Here is a 6,000-nt window from a genome sequence, read left to right as displayed (position 1 = left end):
GAGAGAAGCCCTCACGCCAAAAGGAAAGATCCCGCGTGCCTCAGCAAAGACCCCGTGTGCTGCAACTAAGACCCGATGCAGCCAAAAATAAAAATATAAATAAATCAATAAATAATAAATAAAAATTTTTTTGAATTGCAAAAACATTCTAAAAAGAGTTAAAACAACTTATTGTAAAAGTTAATTGGTAAGCCTGTGACCAATTTTGACAAAGTGTATGAAAATACTAGTAATTAACAGACTAAACTATTCTGAGAACAGTTGTCAATCAATCTGGAAACCTCAGTGTGATGCTAGGCTTACATAACCATAGGTGAATGGTGGCTTTCTCTTTTATTTTTCTACGGTTTTATTTTAAAAATATACTTTCACAGAACCACGTGGCCTCAAGCATGCCCAGAATTTGGCCAGATAGCCAGAAATATTTCAGGATACTCGAAGTTTCAAATGCTTGTCTGCCAAATTCCAGGCATACTGTGTCTCCTTGTTAGTCCATAATTTGTTACTTCTGTTTTTCAAAATCTGAGCCACACAGATAGTATTAGTGCTTGACAATTCAAATATACCTTGAAGGTTACATTCCAAAGACAGAGAAACTTTAAAAAATGATATATATTCATGAAAATTATCCTATCTTTTGAAGTTATCATTCCACCAAAGGGCTCCTCAATTTTTCAAAATGATTTCATTGACTTCAAAGCAGTTTAGCAGTAGGAAATAAGTGCTGTGCCTAATGACTCCTCACTTTCTGTTTCTGTTTTTCTGTCTCTGTCACTCTGTATGTATAATAAAGATTGTAATCTTCAAGCTAAACACAGTCTCTGTTTGCAAGCTTATAGTCTGAAATCAAATTATATATATAAAAAATTTTTTTAATATAAAATTTTAATGAGGACCTGCCTTGCCTCAACTAAATCAGCAGTGCTGTGGAATCTATAAAATTTTCCTTTTAGTTTCAAGTTCCAGTGATACCTTGGTACATCAATAAGAAAGTAAAATGTGGTGAATCACTAAGTGTTCTGACCAGTGCACTTCTTAGATCCTTTTAATTCTTCCCCAAACTTTTCATCTGAGGAAATATTTTAGTAAATATTTTCAACAAGTTCCCCAAATCCCCTCATTGCATTAAATCTCCAATCTTTGTTTCATTTTCTTCCAAAGAGCTCACAAAGCTGACCACATAAGCATACTCTCACTTGCAAACGTTATAGAGTTATAGTATTTATGCAATGGTTGGTGGGCATACAAGTCTTTCCCTGTGACTTCGATAATTTGTAGAAAATTTCCTTTTTTCCCATTTATTGCAGGTGATCCATTAATACAGCTCAGTATTTCCATGTTTAGAACAAGCTCCTTAAATTCTTGTCTGCCAGATAGTTAGGCACTACTGGCCCACGTGTGCAGACTAATTTGGTAAACATTACTTTGCTGCAGTTCCCAGCAGGCAGAATTTGGTTTGGATTATATGTTGAATAGCCCTGATCTTTTCACAGTAAGTAAAATTAATTTTTGGAAGAGTTCAAATGATTTGATTAAGACTAAGAATTTCTATTTTCTTAGTGCAGAATTAAGACTAGAACCCCAATCTTTTTTTTAATTTTTAAATTTTATTGTATTTATTTTTTTATACAGCAGGTTCTTATTAGTTATTCATTTTTTACATATTAGTTTTTATTGAAGTATAGTTGATTTGCAATGTTGTGTTAATTTCTGCTGTACAGAAAAGTGATTCAGTTATACATATATATATATATACTCTTTTTCATATTCTTTTCCTTTATGGTTTATCACAGGATATTGACTATAGTTCCCTGTGCTATACGGTAGGACCTTGTTGTTTATCCATTCCATGTATAATAGTTTGCATCTGCTAATCCCACACTCCCACTCCAAACCTCCCCCCACCCCCCCACCCCCTTGGCAACCACAAGTCTGTAGAACCCCAATCTTCTTATTCAGTTAAGTTCAGTAAATACTTTTGAGTGATATTTTTCTACTAAAGAGAGAAGGACATTATATATATATATTTTTTTTGATCTCAGTTTTTGGAACAGACAGGTATGTATATAAATAATTATAATACTTCTAATAGAAGTATATACAAAGACTGAAGAGAGTACAAAAGTCAGAGTAATTATTAGGTCTGTTGTGGGAGTGGAGGAGAGAGGTATGGAAATGCTTCAAGGAGGAAGGCTTTGAGGAATGGATAAGCGTTTGCTAAGCAGATGAAGCAGGGGTGTGGCGGGGGGAGAGGGGGAGGGTATTTGCACAGAAGGAATAGTAGGTGCAAAGGCAGGAAGATTTTGGAACAGTATACGTTTTCTAGAGAATGCAAGGAGTTTGAGAAGTCTGCTGAAGTCTAAGTGGGGGCAAGGAGTAGGATTGTAGAAAGAGGTGGTGTGAAATGGCTCTGGAGAATCTCGATTTTGAAGAGCTTTATTTGCCAAGCTAAGGATTTTGGATTTTATCCTGAAGGTGATGGAGGATCACTGAAGAATTTTAACTTAGTGTCTCAGTTTCTGCCATACTCTGGTAGTGGTTGAAGGTGGATTTGGGAGTGGTAGGGTGTTGCTCGTGGAGTAGAAACATAGAAATCAGGAAACTATTGTGTGTAATTCAGATGAGAGATATCTCCCACCCCTATAATATGCTATTATTCCCCTAAATACAACCCGTGGCACCTGTCCTTTCAGTCTCACCCCTTTTCTGCTCTGGGCTTCCTGCCTTTGATTTGTTGCCCATCTGCTGTCTGCCCTGCCATCATGTTAGTGACTATTCTGATTTTTTTAAGTCTACCTCTTCTCATTACTCTCCACCAAGCCATTTCCAAACCTGATGTCTTAGTAGATGGCCTTACCTCACATTTCACAGAGATATCAAGGCCATTCAATGAGCAAGCCTGAGTTTGTTTGCTCCCTGAAGCTAACAAACTTAATTCATTTATACAATCACTTCCTCATCCTCCCCACCTGCTTCAGTGAAAGGACTAGCCCTTCTCCTATCTAAGGCTAATTCTTCCATCTGACCTTTGAATCCCATTTCCTCTGCTTCCATTGAACATTTCTTTATTTCCATGATCATTCACCTCTCTTTCTCAGCGGGCTCTGTTCCCGTCAATATACCAATAGGATTCAAGTCTCCGCCTTTTAAAAATTCCATATCCTGCTTGATATGTGTCTTTCTTTTTCCATTTACTACCAATTTCATGACAAAGTACTGATCCTTGTATAACTACACTGTTCCGTCCTTTCTAAACCAGGACTTCTCAGTTGGAATATTATTGGCATTTTGAGTCGGATAATTCTTTGCTGGGGGCGCTGTCCTGTGTAGGATATTTAGCAGCATTCCTTGCTTCAAACTGCTAGATGTCAGTAACATCTACCTAGTTATAAAGAAATATCTCCAGACACTGTCAAATAACCCCTGGGGGTCAAAATCAACCCCAATTGAGGACCTGTGTTCTAAAATGTAGACCAGTTGCCGAAACTGCTCCATACTGCCAAACATACCCTTCATTACTCACTTCATTATTGAAACTTTTTTCTCACTGGTCCTGTTCGTTACCTGTTTCTCCCTTTGTTCTGGCCCATCCATATCCTTCTGGGACTTCTTTTCATTCTTCGACTCTTAAAATACCAGACTTCCCCAGGTATCTGTCTCCTCTCATTTATGCTCTGTGTGACCTCATCAAAACTATTGTTTTGGCTATCACATATAAGTTAATGAGTCCAAATCTCTCTCTTCAGCCCAGACCTCTCTCCTAAGCTTCAGACACATATGATGAACGGCTTAACCGGAATCTCCACTTTGGGTAAATGTTAGGTATCTCAAACTCAACTTGCCCCCAAAAGAAGTAATACTTTCCTTTCTCTCAACCTCCTCCCTCATCCCATGCAATTGAAAGTCCCAAACCCCCAAAGTTGGGTTTTTCAAGCCTGTGTCTCTTTCTTGAATGGTGCCACCACCCAACCACTTACCATAAATCTGGAAGCCTCTGAGATTCTCCTCCTTCACCTCCTATAACCACTTAGTTATTCAATCTTCTTATCTTCTGTATCTGTCCCTTGCTTCTTACTCCCATTTCTACTACCCTCATCACTTTTTACCTGCAATTCCAACTGGTCCTTGCCCCTCTACTCTTGCCCTTCTCCAATCTTTCCTCTACTCTGCTTATATAATGGTGTCTCTAACAGTCAAATGTGATTTTTATTCCTCTGATTGATTTCCTTTAATAGCTTCTCATAGTTTTAAATATAAAATAGTTCAAATTCCTTATCCTAGCAAAAACCTTACTTAATATATTTCTATCTACTTTGCTTCCCTCATCTTTTGATAGTTTCCTTGCATGACACATTCAGTCGATCCTAGTAAAGAATTTGTTTCATGCTGTTTCAACTAGAGGATTCTGTAGCTTAGCACGTGCTGATCTTTCTGCCTGCAATGCCCTCTCTATTTGCTTTATTTAACTGTCTTCATTCATGTTGCAAAATTTAAACATTAAATTTTGGTTTAATGTTTGACTACATGTTTGACTACAGTGTTTCATCTTCTCTTGGTTTAACTACAGTGTTTCATCTTCGTGTTCTCAGAACGTGAGTGTACCGTCCTTTACCTTCCACATTGCAGTGTAAATTGTGGGTTTGCTTTCTGGGTCTTGTAAACTACTTCAAGTAAAGCAGTGGTTATGTACCTAGTACTCACAATGTGCAGCACAATGTCTAGCACATAGTAAGTACTTGATAAATGAATAGTTCTAAATACACTAAAAACCTGGACTGGTGCAGAGTACAGAGAGGAATGGGTCGATTTTCGATATATGAGATATTTCATTGGCAGAATTGGAAGGACTTATTCACTAATTAGAGGTAGGGAGTGAAGAAGAGTCATCAAAGATGACCATTATGTTCCTAGTTAGATAACTTGGTCCTATTGATTGAGACAGGGAAGACTGAGATGGGTGGGGTTTAAACACCGTATACGTACATTCATTTATTTATTTTGGACATGATATGTTAGAGATGCCTGTGGCACATTAAAGTGGAAATGACATATACAGTAAACAGCCATATGGGTCTAGATCCCAGTCAACGCTGTCCAACAGAAGTATAATGTGAGTTACAAATGTAATTTAAAATTTTCTGGTAGCCATATTTTAAAAAGTAAAAGAAATAGGTTAATTTAATTTTAATAGTATATTTTACTTAACCTTGGATTTCTCGACTGCACTATTAACATTTTGTGCCAGAGAATTCTTTGTTGTGTAGGGCTATCCTGTGAATTGTAGGATGTTTAGCAGCATGCCTGGCCTCTTGTTAGTAGTTGCCAATAGCTCCCTCCCCACACAAGTTGTGACAACCAAAAATGTCTCCAGATATTGTTAAATGTCTCGGGGGGAGGAGATGGTACCAAATCACCCCTGTTTGAGAACCATCGATTTAACCCAATATAGCCAAATTATTATTTCAACATGTAATCAACATTAAAAGTTATTGAGATTTTAATAATTTTTTGTATTGTATCTTTGAAATTGGATGCATAGATTTCACTTACAGCACTTCTCAGTTTGTACTAGCCACATTTCAAGTGCTCAGCAGCTACATGTGGCTAGTGTATACCTTTTTGAAGCACATAGGTCAAGAGCTTTAGAGAATGGTTCGGTCTGGAAATACATGGCTTTGAGAAGTCATAAGTTGATAACAGCTAAAACCATGGCAGTAGATAAGATAGTTCAGGAAGAATTTTTTATTTAGAGTGAGAAAATAGGAGGATTGAGGAAAAATCCTAGTCCAATGCTCTTCTGGTCTCCCCACACGATCTGCTACCCTTTCTTGTTTATTATCATTATCATTTTAAAATATTTTCTTCACTGAACAATATGGAGAACATGAACAAACACAGGAAAGGGTATTGAGAAAGACAAGCTGATGACAAAGGGAGGGAATTAATGTTTATTGAACACTTAATTGGTAACTAATGTTTGAAGCGTTATGTGAACTGTCT

The sequence above is a fragment of the Balaenoptera acutorostrata genome, chromosome 3 (genome assembly GCF_949987535.1).
Source record: "Balaenoptera acutorostrata chromosome 3, mBalAcu1.1, whole genome shotgun sequence".
In the NCBI taxonomy this organism is placed as follows: Eukaryota; Metazoa; Chordata; class Mammalia; order Artiodactyla; family Balaenopteridae; genus Balaenoptera; species Balaenoptera acutorostrata.
Note: the sequence above shows the minus strand (reverse complement) of the source record.